A 20,079-nucleotide genomic window follows, 5' to 3' on the forward strand; every position below is an offset into this window, starting at 1 on the left:
CCTGCTGATCTCGAACGGTAAGAGATTTGCGAACCTCCCATCCAGTGGCCAAAGTCTACTATTCTGGTGATGAACCAAAGCTCTGCGAATCGATCTTAACATCTTTTAAATAAGACCTTTTTATTTCCATGTTTTTTTTTAATATTCACAAAAAATATATTAATTGGCACTGTATATATAACGTATGCCTTACATTATGATGTAACTATTCGATATTAATCTAAGAAAATACATCTGTACTAAAAACTGCAATTCATATTGAAACCTGCCCTAGGGATTTCTCGTACATAGGTCTTTTCTGTGGAACTGAGACAATCACTTGAGATGTAATCTTGGTTTTAATAACTTTCCTATACATGTCTGCTGTAATAGTAAGCTGCAATCCAATGTATTTAACGGCTATCCCTTTTGATCTCCCCACACCGTCCATCACTATTTTTTTGCAAAAAGCAGGTGTTGCGATAAGTGCAAAGCAAACAACTCAGCCATATGTTTCTATAATTTAAATTAATTTGGTACAGTCATACTGTTAATCTTCAGTGACTTGTTGATTGGCACTTTGCAGACATATTTCTGGATGGCACCCAATACCATTTTCTGCAGTTTTTCTGGCAGTAGCAAAGAGTAACATTTTCACAAATTGGAATCTTGCACAGCTCCGGGAACGGAGCCAAGATTTAAATTGGACAATAACCTCTGCTCTGTATATAGCTTCTATTCTTCAGCTGTGGGTAGAGCGATTTGTTTAATGCAGTTAGCCTAGTAGCATATAATAGACTGATATATGAGTCACTCCTTGGCAACGTGTGTTTTCTAAGATTTATATACATTGAACAACCGGTTTGCACTGTACCTGGTGACTATTGTACAAACAATAACAATTAACTGTTCTAGGGGGAAAAAAAAGCCTCGTTGTTTCTAGTGATCCAGGAGATTTTCACAACACAGGTTTGGAGACGCGTTGTCTTTTATGACTTTTTTTTTTGTTTTTATTGTGACTGTAAAAATTGTTATCACCTTCTCTTTCATGTTCCTCATGCTCTGTGTTTACCAAAAAAATAAGCTGGGAAATAAACGGATCCACTAAAATAGAAATGGAAACAGATTAAGGTTCAGTCATTTACAACAGGGATTTTAAGAAAGACATAATCATAAAAAAAAAAATCAGTTTCACATCTGTTTGTTTGTCCTTGTTGGTTTGGATAATTCTGTCTTTCAGTAGTGTAGATTAAAAAAAGGAAAGAACTTGGCTTGAACTTGTATTAAAAATGAAAAGAACTTGGTATTGACTGTATATAAACCTACATCCAGTTTTAGGACTTGCTACATAAAGGAATCTACTTACATCTTATTCATAATAGAGAGAGAATCATTTTGGGGGACTCCGGTACATTGGCCCGGTCGATAATCTGTAACCGCTGGACTGAAGTCGTGTGATTCTCCTTTTCTCCCAGCACTTCCTTTGATTAGCTTGTGGGACACACACACATGACATTATGCAAGCCCAATGTCACACACAGTGTAGAAAAGACTAAGTGCAACATGAAGGGATGAGGGGAAGGAAGCCCAGACAAGGGAAAGGAAGAGTGGAGACCCCTAGGCAGATCTAATAACACCCTGACTACCCTACCGCACCTATATTGGTTCCATAAAAATCATCGAGCAGGAAACTAAACCCTGTATATCCCTAAAGCTAGGCCCTTGATAGGGAGGGGGTGGGCACTGGTCAGTCCCCACCATAAACTAAAGACAAGGGAGACAAACAAAGGGGGGAAAACTTAGCTTGAGCAGAGACCAGAGAGAAAACACCAAACATCCCTCAAGGGCACCAGAGAGGAAGCTAGCCAATTGCTATAGCTCCAAGCCTTCACAAGGGAAAATGAGAATATCACCGGTGACTCCCTGAAACAGAATGAGAGTTTGTAAACACTCAGACCAGGGTGTGTCAATCAGAGTAGGAGGGAGGTTGCCGCTGGGTCCAAAAGTGAGAAGGATTAAGAAGGCATCTGCAATGCCAAATGCAGTGACCTTCTGCAGCCAGATGCAGAGCGACTGTCAGTTACATCTGACACACCCATGACACCCAACTATCAAAAGAAGCGATAAGAATGGTGGGAGATAAAGAGGTTCACAGGTCTGTCAGTCAATGGTCATGAATTAGTGACCTCGCAGATGAATCTGACTCCTGCTAATTGATTTTCCCAATGTTACTTCCTAAAATACAAGGGAAAATCATCAAGTCAATAGAAGTCCCTGTGTTCTAAAATGCTGTAATATTCTGAGATCAAATATGTCACCAATGGGATCTTTGGATATGTATTGATGACATATCTCAATATCATTCTGACTGGAAATACACTTTAACCTTAGGTTCTAAGACATTGACCATGAGATATGGTAAAACTGTGGATGACTACAACTGTGCAGTGACTTCAATGGTTCCCTATCGAAAAAAAAGTATTAAAGGGAAGCGATCATCAGAAAATGACCTTTAGTTTAAATCGGGTTTATATGATGTGTTACATGAATGTATTTTTTTTAAATTTGGCAATGTATTTGTTTTTTCCTAAAATGATCTTTAACTTAAAAAAAACACAAAATTACTAATTTTTTTTTAAAAAGAAAAATAGAAATATTGTAATTTTCACTCCTGCCACTGGGGCTTTTCTAAACTCCGACATCCTGTCTTTCATGAAGTGTTCTCAGTAGTCTCCTTATTATATGGGGCATTATTACAGGGATAGGTAACGCCTCTGAGCACAGCTGATAACACAGGATCCACCAATGACAAATGGCAATGTCACAGCTGCCCCTGCGCCCCCTTCCATTCACTGTGACCTTTTCACGCACTCATTAGATGTTTCAAAATATGTTCAGAGTATGGTCATTGTGGCTAATAAACATGTGGTGTTTCCTGAAACTATAGGAAGTTAGATATTAATAAAAAGTCCCAGTGGCCTGTGTGAAAATATCAAGATTTCTATTTTTAATGCAGAAAAAAAATTGGCAAAAATATTTTAAAAATACATTCAACACAAAAATCTGATTAAAGCAATAGTTCGCTGTCCGTTGATGGCTTCCCTTTGTGACCTTGCAAGCACTGCAAAATCTCTGACCATCAAAAGACATTTTTAAATTTTGTATTATTTTTGTTCTTAGAGAGTTGTTAGAGAGAAGAATAGCATAGGGATAATTTCTTACTCTGGATGACCCCACCAATTCATTTGAATAGGAGCTGTTCCATACATTTCTTCTCCTGTAATAGTCCTGCATGGAAATTAAGTACTTATTGTCTACTTTTTCCAAAAATTACAATTGATCATTGAGGATCACAAAAGCAAAAGTGCCACAATAGTAAAAATACCATGTCTTTTCTATGGCCTTCACCCTCTGCATTAAATTATTTATTCCAAAATCACAAGTTACTAGCTTTCTTCTCCATTCATTAACTTTGGGACTACCGACGAAATCCAAAGTTTTATTCTCGACTATTTCTGACAGTCCCATTGACAATTAATGGAGAAGAGGCCGAGCATGTGGAGCTCTGATCCATTCAAGATAAGGTTGCAGACCTCTGATCTTGGAAGAGGGGACAGGTTATGATATTGGGCATAACCCTTTTATAGTCATAGAAATAGTGGTGCAAGCAGGGGTAAAAAGGATATTTAAAAATGGCTGCTGGAAAGCATGTATGAAATTATAGGAGTTATCCTTTATTACACTGGAATTTTCAATCCCTGGTATCTTTTATCACTGGTTCCTTATAGGAATCTATAATTTTTGCATTAAATAATGACTGGAGATTTTCTTTCATCACGGTTCACAAATACCAGAATCCGTTTAATGCCCATACCCCGCAAGACATCAGATTTAATATCTTGCATTCTACTCCCTATTAAAAGTCAAGATCAAGTTAGAAATATGAATTTATTTAATGTTTGCAAAAGCAAATTAAAGCTTGAAGATTCTCCATCTGGTGGAGGTGTCTCTCGGTGGAATTTAAGCAATCATGAAAGTCATAGTAAAAAGCAAAAAAACACGTATGTAATCACAATTTTCTATTCTGCATAGTTGGCAAAACCTTTTTCTTTTCTGTTACGAAAATGCAAAGCCTTCCATGACATATCATTATAAATTTATACCGCAAGATTGATTCATACAGATATCTGGATTTGATTCAAATGCTATTAAAGGCTTGTCATCTAAAATGTATAAGCTGTTATAATTTCCATCTCTGGGTGAGAAAATAGTCTTTTAACTCCCAGTAATGATGTGTTGACTAATGTACATTTGAGTAACACAGCCTTTCTCCTATTAAGTTGAAGCCACTTCAGTTATACGGTGTGCTGTCTTTATATGGATTCCGATTCATATGTGATGCATTCATTAGATAGTATAAAATTACAGATGTAGCAAAAGTAAATTAGCTATTCAGTGCAGCTCCCCATAATGGGGTTATGTATCAATGGTGGTATTTCTACCTAAAGGAAAAAATCTTGGATAAATAAAACGGAATGAAAGAATAATAAATGACATATAATTATCAATGTCCTCAGATTCTTTTAGGAAAATTAGTACATGAGCCTTAAAGTGCAGTTTTCAGCATCACTGTTTTGTAAAGGTGGTGACCTTAAAGGGGAACTGTAGCCGGTTGAAAGTGGCCTGCTTTTGATTTTATTTTATTCTCAGTGTTCCCCTGAGTATTCTGATGTTTTGTTTTTGAAAATCCACCTTATGGTTCCAGAGTTAAAGGCTTTTTTATTATGTGCTAATTTTGATGGTCTTAGCAGAGGGGGCGTGGCTCTCAGGCAGAGCAGCCTAAAGACACGCCCCCAAGGATCCTCCTGTTAAGGTCCTAAAATTAGTCCTAAATAAAAATGCCCATATCACTGAAACTGTACTATGTATTTTTTTTAAAAAAGTCTCTGAAGCTGCAGGAATAAAATAAGAACAAAATGCACCAATATTGTGTCAGATCATCTTTAAAGAGGGCTTCCTAACTTAAGAGAGGGACAACCATATGCTGTACTCTCCATTCACTTCTATGGAAATTTTTCAAAATAGCTGAGAACTTCCGTCATTTTTGCAGAACTCCAATGTGTTATGGCCACTCTAATCCTGATGACGTGAGAGAGAATCCATTCTCAAGGTAATTGTTGGTCCCAGAGGTAGGACTTGCACCTTTTAGATGGATATGGATATGGATGTGGATATGCCATGAGTATCTGAGATGGGAATGCCCCGTCAAGGGTCCACATCATTTTTAGGTTGCCTCAGGTAGAATTTGTTATATTTTCAGGTAACCAAAAGTTGTACTAAAACAATAGCTAAACCATTATAAGGTTGTCTAAAATTAGAAAAGCAGGGCTGCTTTTCTGAAAGAAATTAAATACATAAATAATGGGCTCTTTATGGTTTTATTGTTAAGACAGGAACAGACATATCATTCATGCATTCTGTGGCCCAAGGGGTAAAGGGGCCCATTACAGGTGGTGAAATTGTGTTTTATGATGAGCTATTGGACTTCAAAGGGCTCATATACTGTCCTTGCACAGGGGCCCTCTTCTTTCTGTGTCATTTCTTGAGTTAAAGGGGTATTCCAAACTCCAATATCCTATCCCAATATGTAGTAGGTGTAATAATAATAGCAAATACCTCCAATTAGAAATGTAGTCACGTTTTTCTGATTAGCTATGTCTGTTTCCTCAAGTGCAGGCATTGCAGGACCTTAGGTATCCATGGTTACGACCACTAGCAACTAGCTAACTGTTTGTCACTATATCAGTGGTCGTAACCATGGATACCTAAGGTCCTGCAATTCCTGCACATGAGGAAAGAGACATAGCGAATCAGAAAAACTTCACTACATTTCTAATTGAAGGTATTTGCTAATATTAATATTATTACACCTACTACATATTGGGATAGGATCTTGGAGATGGGAATACCCCTTTTAAGGACCTTTCACTTGACTATTGATGAGGTATATAAGACGTCGCTCTTGGACAAAAACGGACATTGTTTTTTGGACAAAAAGAAGACCCTTTTTACTAATCTTGGACAATACCTTTAAATCCACTTGATGCAAATATCATGTAGCCCCAAAGTTTTAAATACAGGATTCTGCATCTAACGTACAACAGTTTATGCGTCCATTGTACTACATGTGTCGTTAGGAGGCTTCTGTCCACCTATCCTCCGACGCTTCCCTCCCCAGTCATTTCTCCCGTTAGCCTCCTGCATCTGACCCTGGCCACATTGTAGGTCTTAGGCACGCAACAGCGGAACAAGTTCAGATTTCCATCTTTTAATTAGAAGGTGTATTGTTTGTATCGTCCTCTATCCACATGGATTCCCAACAAACTAGCTTAACCCGGCATTCATCTTTAATTGAATTTGTCATCTCATTCAATCAGCCATTCTGTTAAACAGCGATTAGACAGTGACATGGCTTGTTTTTCCATCAATGACCTTTTCTAAAGTGCATTGGAATGACATCTTACGGGGAGTTGTGTATTGTGGGCACGTTATAAAATATGTACAGTACAGTATGCAATTATGCTGAAGTGTTTATACTAAATGCAGCTCGTAGTTATTAGAGTAGCTAATAAATAATGTATTAAATGTATGTGCCAAACAGAAATTTATCACATAATTTAGAAAATAAATGTAGCAACTTATGTACATACTGTATGTAGAAGTGCAAAGAAAGCGACCAAAGAATTCTCAACGACATCAACACCTAAAGCGGCCAATAGAGCAGCATGGGTGGCTCAGTGGTTAGCACTGTAGCCTTGCAGCGCTGGGGTCCCACCAAATCCCGCCAAGGACAACATCTACAAGGAGTTTGTCTGCTCTCCCTTTGTTTGCGTGGGTTTCCTCCAGGTATTCCGGTCTCTCCAAAAACATATGGATAGAGAATTTAGATTGTGACCCAATGGTGACAGTGAGGATGATGTCTGTAAAGCTTGAAGGAAATTTATGGTGTTGGATCAGCAAGTAAAATAAATAAGTTATAAACATCTCGGGTATGAATTTCTCTGTTTCTTAAAACTCCTAGTTTACAATGACAGCTGTTATAGAACTAATCTATATTACAGCAAAATGTAGAAATTAGTGAATTGATGCTAATATGTATCTTAATAATAATAATAATAATAATAATAATAATAATAATAATAATAATAATAATGAAGAAGAAGAAGGTATATTGTCCCGTTTGTGAATCGCTTTGCCTCCAGTTTCAAATCTGGTCGCCCACAGATTGGTACAAAATCCATGAAAAAAAAAAAGTGAAATGTACATCATTATTTCGGTATAATCTCCTGGAAGCCTTGTCTTATGGAGACACTTGATGTAGGGCCTACTGATCAATAAATAGGTCCTGTAGTGACACCACGTTACTGCATACAGAATCCATGTGTATGGCTTGGTCTACCCTTTGTCACTTACTTCCATCAAAGCTTTTCATTGGAAGTGGTTCCTGATCTATATCTCTAAAAGAATCTTCCAATATATGCCACTGTACACTCGCGTAGTCATGCAGCGGCCAATGTCTGCCATATGAATGACTTACACACAAGTGTGTGTGTATATATAATATAATTTATTTTCTTTTAAAGGTTATTTCCACAATTGGAGACCTTTTTTTAATGCATGTATTTTGGGCTAAAAATTAATTTTGTTGTTGGGTGGCATAAAATTTTTTGCACCTTTTGGATTTTACAGACAATTTGTTTCCTTGTAACTTTGATCTGGTCTGTAGTCATAAATCAACACAGATAATCTCGGAAAAAGACAAATAAGTGTTACAAACAAGCTAATTGTCAGATCCTTAGTTAAAGGGAATCTGTCAGCAGGTTTTTGTTAACTCATCTGAGAGCAGCATAATGTAGGAAAGGAGACCCTGATTCCAGCGATGTATCACTTAGTTTACTGGGTGCAGTACGCCACAACTATCTATGTACATTGTCTATTGACAGTAAGCTGCTTATCAGAGGAGGGGGCGTGGTCTGACCAGGGCTTATGTCATCTGCAGTCCAGGCAGTGATAATCTCCTTACATAGTTACATAGTTTATAAGGCCGAAAAAAGACAAGCGTCCATCCAGTTCAGCCTATTTCTTGTGCACTGCAGCTATTCCACAGCGTTGATCCAGGGGAAGGCAACAAAAAAACGTGAGGTATAGGCCAATTTACATCATTGAGGAAAAATTCACTTCCCGACACCAATCTGGCAGTCAGATTAAATCCCTGGATTAATTAACTATCACTAAGCATAAGATGTAATTTTATTGTTCTCAAGAAAGGCGTCCAGGCCTCTCTTGAACTCATTAAGTGAGTTGGACATCACCACTTCCTCTCCCAGAGAGTTCCAGAGTCTCACGGCTCTGACCGTAAAGAATCCCCTTCTATGCTGGTGCAGGAACCTCCTTTCCTCCAGATGCATAGTGTGCCCCCTCGTCTTTGTCACCATCCTTGGTATAAACATGTCATGGGAGAGATCTCTGTACTGCCCCCTGATGTATTTATACATGTTTATGAGGTCTCCCCTAAGCCTTCTCTTTTCCAACGTAAATAGGCCTAATTTTGACAACCTCTCTGGGTATTCTAGTCCCTCCATTCCCTTTATTACATTAGTCGCCCTCCTTTGTACCCTCTCTAGCTCCAATATGTCTTTCCTGAGCACCGGAGCCCAGAGTTGTGCACAATATTCTAAGTGCGGCCTTACCAGCGCTTTATACAGAGGAAGAACAATGTTCTCATCATATGCCCCTATTCCTCTTCTGATGCATGCCATGACTCTATTTGCCTTCGCAGCTGCTGCCTGACACTGGGCACTCCAATTTAATTTGCTATTAACCAAGACGCCCAGGTCCTTCTCCATGTCAGATTTCCCCAACGGTTTCCCATTTAATATGTATGGGTGACTGCTGTTTTTCTTTCCCATGTGCATGACCTTACATTTATCGGCATTGAACCCCATTTGCCATTTTTTGCCCAACTCCCCAATTTATCTAAATCCTCCTGTAGCTGTGCCCTATCCTCATCTGTATTAACTACTTTACAAAGTTTAGTATCATCTGCAAATATTGCTATTTTACTATGCAACCCTTCCACTAGATCATTAATAAATATATTAAATAATATAGGGCCCAAGACAGACCCTTGAGGCACCCCGCTAGTAACCCTGACACACCCTGAGCTTACTCCATTGATAACCACCCTCTGCTTTCTATCACTCAGCCAGCTATTTACCCACTTGCACACATTATCCCCCAGACCAAGCATTCTCATTTTATATACCAACCTTTTGTGTGGCACGGTATCAAACGCTTTGGAGAAGTCAAGGTATAAAACATCCACTGACTCTTCCCGGTCCAGCTGTGAGCTCACCTCCTCGTAGAAGGCGATCAGGTTTGTTTGGCAGGAGCGATCCCTCATGAATCCATGTTGATATGGAGTTAGACGGTTATTATCATTAAGATATTCTACAATAGCATCTCTAAGAAATCCTTCAAACAATTTACCCACAACAGACGTTAAGCTGACTGGTCTATAGTTCCCAGGGTCACTTTTAGACCCCTTTTTAAATATTGGTACCACATTTGCTTGGCGCCAGTCTAGTGGGACAGTCCCTGTCCATAAAGAGTGCTTGAATATAAGATACAGCGGCCTGTCTATCACATTACTTAATTCTTTTAGTACCCGGGGGTGTATGTCATCTGGGCCTGGTGACTTGTCTATTTTGATATTATTTAGGCATTTCTGAACTTTCTCCTGGGTTAGGTGGGTGATATTTATCGGAGGGTTTACTTTATCACTCCGCATTTCCTCCGATAAATTGTTTTCTTTTGTGAAAACAGTGGAGATGAAGCTATTGAGTAGGTTTGCTTTACCCTCATCGCCCTCTATGATTTTACCCAGGTTATTTTTCAATGGGCGAACTCCATCAGTTTTAATCCTTTTACTGTTTATATAGTTAAAGAACAGTTTGGGATTCGTTTTACTTTCCTTGGCAATTAGTCTCTCTGTCTCCTCTTTTGCTATTCTTATTTGTTTCTTACAGATTTTGTTTTTTTCCCTATAAGATATTAGCGCTTCCTCGCTGGTTTAAGTTTACCGAAAGCCCTTTTTTTGTTTTTCATTGCCCTCTTGACTTCCTTATTTAGCCACATTGGCTTCCTCCTATTCCTAGCCCTTTTATTCCCATAAGGTATGTACCTTCTACAGTGACTATATAGGACTGTTTTGAAAATTTCCCATTTTCTATCCGTGCTCCTATTACTAAAGATACTATCCCAGTCTATAAGGTGAAGGGCATCTCTTAGCTGATCAAACTTTGTCTTCCTGAAGTTCAGTGTTTTTGTGACTCCCTTGCTGGGCACCCTACTGAAGCACATGTGGAATTGTATAATGTTGTGGTCACTATTTCCCAGGTGCCCCCCGACCTGCACCTCAGTTATTCTGTCTGGCCTGTTAGTTAATATCAAGTCTAAAAGGGCCGTCCCTCTAGTTGGTTCCTGCACAAGTTGTGACCAATAATTGTCTTTGATAATTGACAGAAACCTGTTTCCTTTCTGAGATCTACAGCTTTCGGTTTCCCAGTCTATATCGGGGTAGTTGAAGTCCCCCATAATAATCACCTCTTTATTTTTTGCTACTTCATCTATTTGTCTCATTAATAGACTTTCCGTGGCTTCTGCTATATTTGGTGGTTTATAACAGACTCCTATGATAATTTTATTATTGTTTTTTGCCCCATGTATCTCCACCCATAAGGACTCGACCTTCTAATTTCCCTCCCATACATCCTCCCGTATTGTAGGCTTTAGACACGTCTTTACATATAGACAGACTCCACTCCCTTTCCGACTTCTTCGATCCCTTCTAAACAGACTGTAACCCTGTAAGTTAACTGCCCAGTCATAGCTTTCATCTAACCATGTCTCTGTTATTCCCACTATGTAATAGTTACCTGTAGATATTTCTGCTTCCAGTTCATCCATCTTGTTTGTCAGGCTCCTGGCATTTGCTAGCACGCAGTTTACACGATTTTGTTTTGTTCCAATCTTCTCCCTGTGGATTGTATTAGAAATTTTCTTGCCTCCCTTCCAAGTATCTTGTCTTGGACCTTCTTTGTCGCACTTCATATCTTTCATTAGTATGTTCTCTGGTTGCATGTTCGTGTCCGGCATTTTTCTTCCCATCCCCTCTTCTTCTAGTTTAACGCCCTCCTGATGAGTGTAGCGAGTCTCCTGGCGAATGTGTGTTTCCCATGTTTGTTGAGGTGTAGTCCGTCTCTGGCAAGGAGTCCGTCATAGAGGTAATTCACACCGTGGTCCAGGAATCCAAATCCTTGTTGTCTGCACCATCGTCTCAGCCAGTTGTTCACATCAAGGATCCTGTTCCATCTCCTGACGCCATGCCCGTCTACTGGAAGGATAGAAGAAAAAACTTCTTGCGCATCCAGTTCTTTTACTTTCTTCCCCAATGCTTCAAAGTCCTTGCAGATTGTCGGTAGGTCCTTCTTTGCCGTGTCATTGGTGCCAACATGTATCAGAAGAAATGGGTGGACGTCTTTGGAACTGATGAGCTTCGGTATCCTATCGGTAACCTCCTTGATATTCGCCCCTGGGAGGCAGCATACTTCTCTTGCAGTTATGTCCGGTCTGCAGACAGCTGCTTCTGTTCCTCTCAGTAGTGAGTCTCCCACCACCACCACTCTTCTTCCCTTCTTGGCTGTCCTTTTTCTTGTCACTTCTGGGTGTTTCTGGGTGCTCTTTTCTATTTTGCTTGCTGGTAGTTCCTCATCCTTAGGTGTGCCATCTTCGTCCTCCACAAGTCCTTGGAACCTGTTTCTCAGTTGTGTGGTTGGTGGTGTCTGCATGGTCTTCTTGCTTCTTTTGGTCACTTGCCTCCACTTGTCTGCTAATAAAACATTCATTGTGTGAAAACAACAGCACACAGCCTAATAAGTGACACATCCCGGAAATTGGTGTGTCAGCCCGTACCCCATGCTGCCCTCAGATTACTTAGCAAAAACTTGCTGACAGATTTCCTTTAACTCATTCTGCAACTGGCAATAGACAGTGTAACACAGAGGCTATAGAAGAAAGAGTACACAATTTTTCAAAATTCTTTTTGAGGGATTTTTTTACATTATAAGGGGGTGAGGGAATAATATATACATATACATATCCATTTCAAAATCTGAATATAAAATTCACAAGGGGAGAAAAGATTATCACATTGAAAATCAATAATGCAGGGAGGGTAAGAAAGGAAGGGATAAGAGAAATTCGTTAAGAACTGTGCAAGATTTTTAATGAAGCTCAATTACAAAAGTTATTTTTAACCAAAAATGCAATGCACTTAAGAAAGAAAATTGGTCCAAAAGGTGTGATAATTTTCCAAAAACGTGTTTCTGAAGATGTCCAAAGAATGTAATTTTAAGCAGTTTTGAGTTGCACACTCAGAAATGAAGTATTGTTTTTTCTGTTTTATACCTGGGGAAATTAATTTACCTTTTTTTTTAATAGAACTAATTAAGAAGGAAAAGACTCTTGCCTTTGTCAGGCCGACCTCATTGGGCTACATTGGCCGTGCATCTGTCTCCCGTATGTGGCGTTTGCTACATCCAGGCCTTCAAAAGCAGTTTTGTTCCCAATCTCTTGCATTGACTTTACGTCTACACTCAGCCCCCGTTGTTGGGTTTTATGAAGAGTCTGGTGAATGTTTACAAGTCTACACCGAATATTTATATAGATCTAAAGCTCAGTGATCTCATAGAAATCTCTCGGCTATTTTCAGTAAGTGCCTTTTGCATCTGATTTACACGGTCTCGGTTACATAAACCATGCTTGCTGTAATGGCCAAGTTGCTTTATTTAGAGTAATTACATTTATAAAGAGCTATCAAATTTCTGTTATCTTTGCTATAAACATGTAGATTATGGTATACACTTTATTCACATTGATGTTTCTGTAGACCGCTGTTAAGACACTCTTTTGAAAATAGCTACTATTAGAATGCTTTTTTTAATTTTTTTTTTTGCCATAGGTCATTAGAGAAATATTAAAAACACTGACTTTTTTTTTCTGTTGCATTTTTCATGATTTGCCCTTAAAATGGGTTGGCTTAGGCTAGGGAGAGGTAAGTCTGTTAGTATAGGTTCCCTTCTAGAGAGGTCACCTAGTCACTGGCAGATGGGCGCGCACAGTTTGATCAAATTCTGTGCCAAGAACCTCAGTTTTAAAAGTATCTTCTATATAGCAGAAATGCATTGCAAAGTGTATTAATATTCAGTGTTTGCCTATATCTTACTGTTGTATTTGTTTCTATGCTAGTACAATGCAGTCACATCAAACTGCACCTCTACATATATTTCGTTCTTCTAGCTGTTTGCAGTGTTGGGTGCTAGGCATTTTTTCTCAGGTAGTTAATGGTATTTTGTTCACCCCCTAGGTGAAAAAATGCATGTGTTTATATGGGTTGTGTCAAGCTCCTGTCTTCAGGAGCCCACTGCTCCCCTGCTTTCTGACAAAGAACAATGTGCTCCTGATGATTGACCATTCAGGCTGGTGAGCCACTGGCCCCTTCTGACTGCTCTCATCAAACGCAGGGGCACTGATGCTGACCCAAACCAGAGATCTGACAAGCTTTCCATCAATGCTTGCAACCTGTTTAAGAAAGTGGCCATCTCTGAGTTGGCAGGAAATCTTATCAACAAATAGTACACTATAGAATTAAAGGGGTTGTCCCGGACTTTAAAATAGAAGGCCTATCCTCAAGATCAGTCATCAATGTCTGATTAATGGGGGTGCACCAATTGGCACCCCCTCCGATCAGCTGTTCTTGATGTTGGATACTATTGTAACTGCTCAGTTACGGAGCTGCAGAACACCATTGACAAAATAGTGGCTGTGGCCAGGTACTGCACATCTGCGCCCTATTGATTTGAATGAGGGGCAGATATGGACAGCACGGTGGCTCAGCGCCTTGCAGCGCTGGGGTCCTGGGTTCAAATCTCACCAAGGACAACATCTGCAAGGAGTTTGTATGTTCTCCCCGTGTTTGCGTGGGTTTCCTCTGGGTTCTCCAGTTTCTGCCCACACACCAAAGACATACTGATAGGGAATTTAGATTGTGAGCCCCAATGGGGACAGTACCCATAATGTCTGTAAAGGGCTGTGGAATTAATGGTGCTATAAAAGTGAGTTAAATAAGTAAAACCTTCAATATCCAGCAGCAGTCACTATACAGTTGACGGAGATACCCCCACCGATCAGTCATCGATGACCTCTCCTAAGGATAGGCCATCAATATCCTTAACCCCTTAAAGACTTTTAATTGGAAGTAATTTGCACAATTGCTTGTTTTTACTAGCTCTTTGCATTTTTACCCACTCAATAAAATGAGACAAACCCATTAATGCATCTTGAAATTTGTTCTTGCATTTTTGACTATACAAATGTGATTCTATGAACTTTGAAGCATATGATTAATGAATCCCATGATTTGTAATATTTAAAAAATGCATGCAAAAATATAAACACTAAAACACATTGATTTATTAAACTGTCTAAAAGAATAACTGTCTGCCCCCCATAGCAACCAATCAAGGCAGAGCTGTAATTTTTTATTATGTTCTTGAAAAATTATAAGATACAAAAAAGTTTTATAAATCGACCCCATTATTTTAAAAATGGCACCCCCCAAAAATTACAAAACTATGCAAGACACGTTTGTGTGAAGGAAATGTTATGGTATGTTCATACTAGAAATGTGCAGCTGAAGACCTATACTGCAAAACTTGCAAAAAAAAAATCTGGCAAAAATCCTTGCTAACAATTTTAGATCTGCAGAATTTGTCAATTTACACTGTGAATTTTCTCAGCAGAGTGTGAATAAGATTTCACTAATAAGATCTTGTAAAGTGCTATACACAGCACCGCTACTGTGATTAGCCACTATTCTTCCACGATCAAATCCACAGTGGGAAATCTACTTTTCCCAAAAAGGGAATTTCTAATGTTTTTTGCAGCAGAATTTTGTCAAATTGTGTTATTTTTCTGATTTTAGACACATTTACAGAAGTCATGCACCGTTTTTAAACCATTTTCATTTTGAGATTCTCATAAAGAGGTAGGTCTTTGGCATTTTTTATAGTTTCAACATAATTGTAACATGCAGCTTTTTTAAAAAATGTGGCACAAAATGTTGCTAAATCCCTCCAATAAAGGTTTCAAAATTGGAAAATCTGTTTGAGACCGAAATTTAAATACGCACAAAAATTATCGAAAATTATGCAACACTTTAAAAAATTTTCTGCAAATAACAGCAAAGAAGCCAGTAGTGAAACTGACGTAAAAAATTACTCTCATGATAAATTCTACCCAGATTGTCTGCACCTTTTACATGGTCCATGTGCTCAGCACAATTCTTTTTTTTTCTTGGGGTTCTTCTGCAATACTTGAGACAGACCATTGGCATGAATTAAGGTTTTTTTGGGAGGTAGAGAATAAAGTAAACTTTCTTTTCGATCTCAGGCAATCACTTGAAGAACTGTGGATGTAGAGATTATATTTATTTGTTTAGACCAAATTTCTAGTTATTTTCTTATATTTCCTTTTACCATTTATTGTTATTTCTGCAGTAGAACTATAAATATATTTTCTATTTTGTTGCTTAGAAAACAACTATTATTTTGACTATATATTCAATGACCTTGATAAATACATTGTATGAGACCGAACACTTAACGGTAAAGCAGAATTTAGTATATTAAACTCTCTGCCGATTTATGTTTTTTTTTTCTTTTTTTTACAACTTGGCCTCTTGTTTTTTGTTCTTGACAGACAATTTATTGGAAACAGAGAAAGTGTTGGAAATGAGAATAAATCATTGGGCACCCTTGAGCAGAGTTGGTTGTTATATACTGAAATTTGTAATGCCGACTCTCAATTATTGTCACCCAGTCACTTCACATTCACCGGTTAAACATTTGTTTTTTATCTGAAATAACACAATCAAACATATAGACCAGAGGGAGAAACATATTGTTCCATTACCGAATGGTTTTGTTTCTTGTACACATGAAAAAGGTGCTTGGTTATGTTCAGAACATTGAGCTCTAGAGATGTTTTGTTAAACAGATCAATTTTCCTGCTGCTGGGACATAATACATCAGTTTATTTATAACCTATTCCAGGAGTTGGTGGACAACACAATGTAATGTTTCTTCAGTATGTGCGCTAGTAAGATTTATTTAGTTAGGGAAGATGACAAACCCAAAAGTATGGATAGTAATTTAGTTATTTATCTGCTCAAAAGAACTATTATATCCATGTACAGGTTTCTGCCTTAGTGACCGGAAAAAGTGACTTAGACACCTTGTCTTAAAAATAAATCTACTGATAATAATAATAACAAATACAATTATATTATTAGATAATACAATCTAATAGGTTTGAGAAAAAAAGAAATTAGGATGAAAAATATCACGACGTGAAAATCATAATTCAAAGACTATGGCACAAGTCAGCAGTCATCGACAAACTGGGGCTATTCCTAAAAACTTCCGGAAGCACTTCCAACAACTCATTGTTAAAGAAGCTGTCACGCATATGTCAGAAGTGACAGACAGTCATCCTGAAGTTGGTTGCAGCGATTTCTTAGTTTGGCATTGCAGACAGCTTCTTAGAAGCTATATCCCTAGGACCCAGTGGCTACCTTCCTCTGGCTAATTAACACCCTGGCCTGGGTGTATAAATACCTGCTGTGTGCCAGAGGGAGGTTCCGGTGATATTCATTACCCCTTGTGAAGGTTAGAGCAGTACTTCTTCCTCTCTGGTCCTAGAGGACGTGTGCACATTTGTCTGGAGTCGACTAAAGCTAAGCGATTTTCCGTTGTTTGTCCCCCCTTGTTCGTGGGGATCGACTAGTGCTCATCCTCTCCCTTCCCTAGCCTGAGCCTAATGCCGGAGAAAGACTGGGCGAGGTACGCATGCGGTGATTGGTGAAGAACCAATATAGGGACAGTATTGAAGACAGGGTGATATCAGATCAGCCTAGGAGGTCTCCACTCCCTCTTTTCCCTGGTGTTTGGGCTCCCTTTCCCTCTTCCCTTTGCCTGTGTTTATGTGCATGTAATGTAGTGTAAGTGTATTGATATACTCACCTATCGCTACTTTCTCCGGTAATCAGCATTGTTGTGCTTCTCTTCATAGTGATGTCACCGCTCTTCAGACTCACCAGGTCACACTGTGCTCTGCATGACCTGGAAGTAGTTTTTACAATGTAAGTCTATAGAGCGTCAGAACAAGATTCCATAGGCTTAAAATGTAAAATATACTTCTTTTACACATAAAGTGTAGAGTGATCCGGCTAGTCTGAATAGCGGTGATGTCACTGAGAGGAGGAGCAGAACGGGGCTGGATACCGGAGAAGGCGGCAGTAGGAAAATATGTTAACAATCTCACTACATATACATATACTCATGTTTAGGTAAAAAAAAAGGTTCATGTGAGTATGTGTTTACTAAAATCACCAATGGTCAACTGCAGCAGGCAGCTTTGCTGGGATCTGCATCTTATGTTCTTGGGAAGAATCCTTTACGTAATTAAGGCTGACGCCAACTAGTGATCTGGAAGTTTTGATTTTTAATATTTTAGCATAATAACTATTTATAGTTATATTAAAAACAAAAAAATGGCAAGATCACTTGTTGGCCTGAATTATTAACTATTATTACAGTATTAATAATCCAGTATATATAATTAAATATTAATCTAGTATTAATAATAGTTATTTATACTAGAATTAATCCAAATGATCTTCCTAATGTACCATAAAATTTATAATCTTAACACCATATGGGTTGTAAAACTTGTATGTCGCAGAAATACCGCAATCATAGAAGTCTATATTGCACTCCACCTCCAATAACATACAGAATTTGCGTAGTAATTTGTTTATATGGATTCATACAGAATTTAAAGAAACATACAACACACTATGAAGATCTTTTTCCTTATATGCTTTGCTTACACCATTGAAGGCTATTTCTCCTGACCCTTCATGCATGGTTGGGCCAAGGGTACATGTATATTTACAATGAAGTGTAAGCCATCCCGAGACCTTTCTGGTGGCGACTCATGAGAACAAAGTATCAGGCATGTTAACTTTCAACACTTGATCCTTTTTTTCAAAATACATCATCTGTCAGGAAGAAGTTGGGAGACCTCTATATACTAAATAGTCTGTCTATCCAAATAAATATTTGGTTGAATTTTCCCTACTATGTGTAGGGGCCCTAAGACAGTGTTGTACAAACTACCATATATTGGCATACAGAGGTACAGAAAGAATCCTCCGATGGTTAGGTTAGAATGATTTGCCACTTGATTTTTTTCATTTGGTGAATTGCTTAACCTGTTTTATTCTTTTAAGTTACAGGGATGGAGATTGATTAATTTGAATATTATATTTTTCTTTTAATATATTTTTTGTATTCCTAGAATTCCTTAATTTTTTTTCGTTCATCAGTTTGAAAAAAACAAACTTTTTTTTTATTTATAATTTTGTAAATTATATTTTTTTTTTACGTAGTCTAGTAGCTAAAACACTGGTTAACAGAAGTAGAAAGAATTGAATGGTCCTATATTCAAGCTGTATATTATCTTCCACATTCATAAAGATTTCTACACCTGCTGAAAGATATCCTGACTCTACTATATGCACGGATTACTTTTGCTACATATCTGATGTGAATAAAGCTAGGTACACATTGGGTTTGTAGCCATTGTCAGGCACATATGCTCCAGAGGTATGCGCCTTAAGGTGGACATTATCCGGAAGGATGCCGAGGCATTCATCCACCGTAGGGACCCAACAGAAAAAATTATAACACATGGAATACACATGGTAGCAGAAGCTTTCTGAATAGGAAGGTGGAGTCTGCTGCACTTTCCTACGCAGTTAGACATATGATATGCAGGTGTTTACCTGCCAAATGGAGGCCGAAAGATCACATTTTTGCTCTCTGTCTGGTGAATAGAAGCTTATGGCAGTGTTAATGTATACATTGGGTAAAGTTCACAATGTAGACTGTAGGCTAAGTGCACAGACACAGTGTGCCCTTAGTCTGAGTGCCTACGTTGCGGATTTAATCCATTTCCGCGGCGGAAACTCATTAAGCAGCATTGTTAAGAGGTCTGGGATGTATCCCAATGATAATCCGCATGTGGGTTGGGCACATGCTGCGGAAATTTCCGCTGCCTATTAACATTGCGGAAGCACAACCAATTGACTTGCATTGAGCCGCATAATATTTGCATGTATACATGCTTATATTATGCGGTTCAATGCACGGATGGTACCCGGGTTGGGTGAAGAGAAGACTCTCATCCGACCCGGATACCATCGTACCTGCAAGTAAAAAGAGAATTATAAAGTAAAAAATATTCATACTCACCTCTCAGGCAGCCCCCGTTCTCCTCCCGGCCGCATCTTCTCTCCTCGGCGTCCTGCGGTGACGTCATTTACTCAGCTGATGGTCACGCGACCATCACCTGACCGCTGGCGTCAGCGGTCGCGTAACTATCAGCTGACTAAATGACATCACCGCGGGTCCTGCCAGTACACCGCGGGACGCTGAGGAGAGAGGATGCGGCCGGGAGGAGACCGGGGGCCGCCAGAGATGTGAATATATAAGGTTTTTTATTTATTTTTACTTTTTAATTCTTTTTTTTTAAATTTTTTTTTACTTTAGATACAGCATTTGATAGTAGAAATTTCCTCTAAGTTGGTCACACAATATAAATGCATGCCAGTTGCATGGATTTATATTGTGTGACCAACTTGTCAAGCCCTTTTCCAAGTGATGCTCAAAATCGCTTGGAAAAACACTTGAAAAAAACGCATGCATAAACTCATGTAAAAACGCTGAAAAAACGCATGTAAAATCCACATGCGTTTTTTCTGCCAAGGAGATGAGGAAATGCTCAGGAAATTTCTGCTTCAAATCTGCATCGTGGGCACATAGCCTTAGCCCTAGAATATGAGTCAATGTATATTTC

The 20,079-nt window shown here is 38.7% G+C and overlaps 1 protein-coding gene across 1 annotated transcript in view; it reads left to right on the forward strand.

The window, feature by feature from the left end:
* TOX3 (TOX high mobility group box family member 3) overlaps positions 1 to 20,079 on the forward strand; it is a 150,158-nt gene that overhangs the window by 61,854 nt on the left and 68,225 nt on the right. The window lies entirely within an intron of this gene.

This window comes from Phyllobates terribilis, unplaced genomic scaffold (assembly GCF_046119375.1).
Source record: "Phyllobates terribilis strain yellow unplaced genomic scaffold, ASM4611937v1 Scaffold_13__5_contigs__length_258822181, whole genome shotgun sequence".
Taxonomy (NCBI): Eukaryota; Metazoa; Chordata; class Amphibia; order Anura; family Dendrobatidae; genus Phyllobates; species Phyllobates terribilis.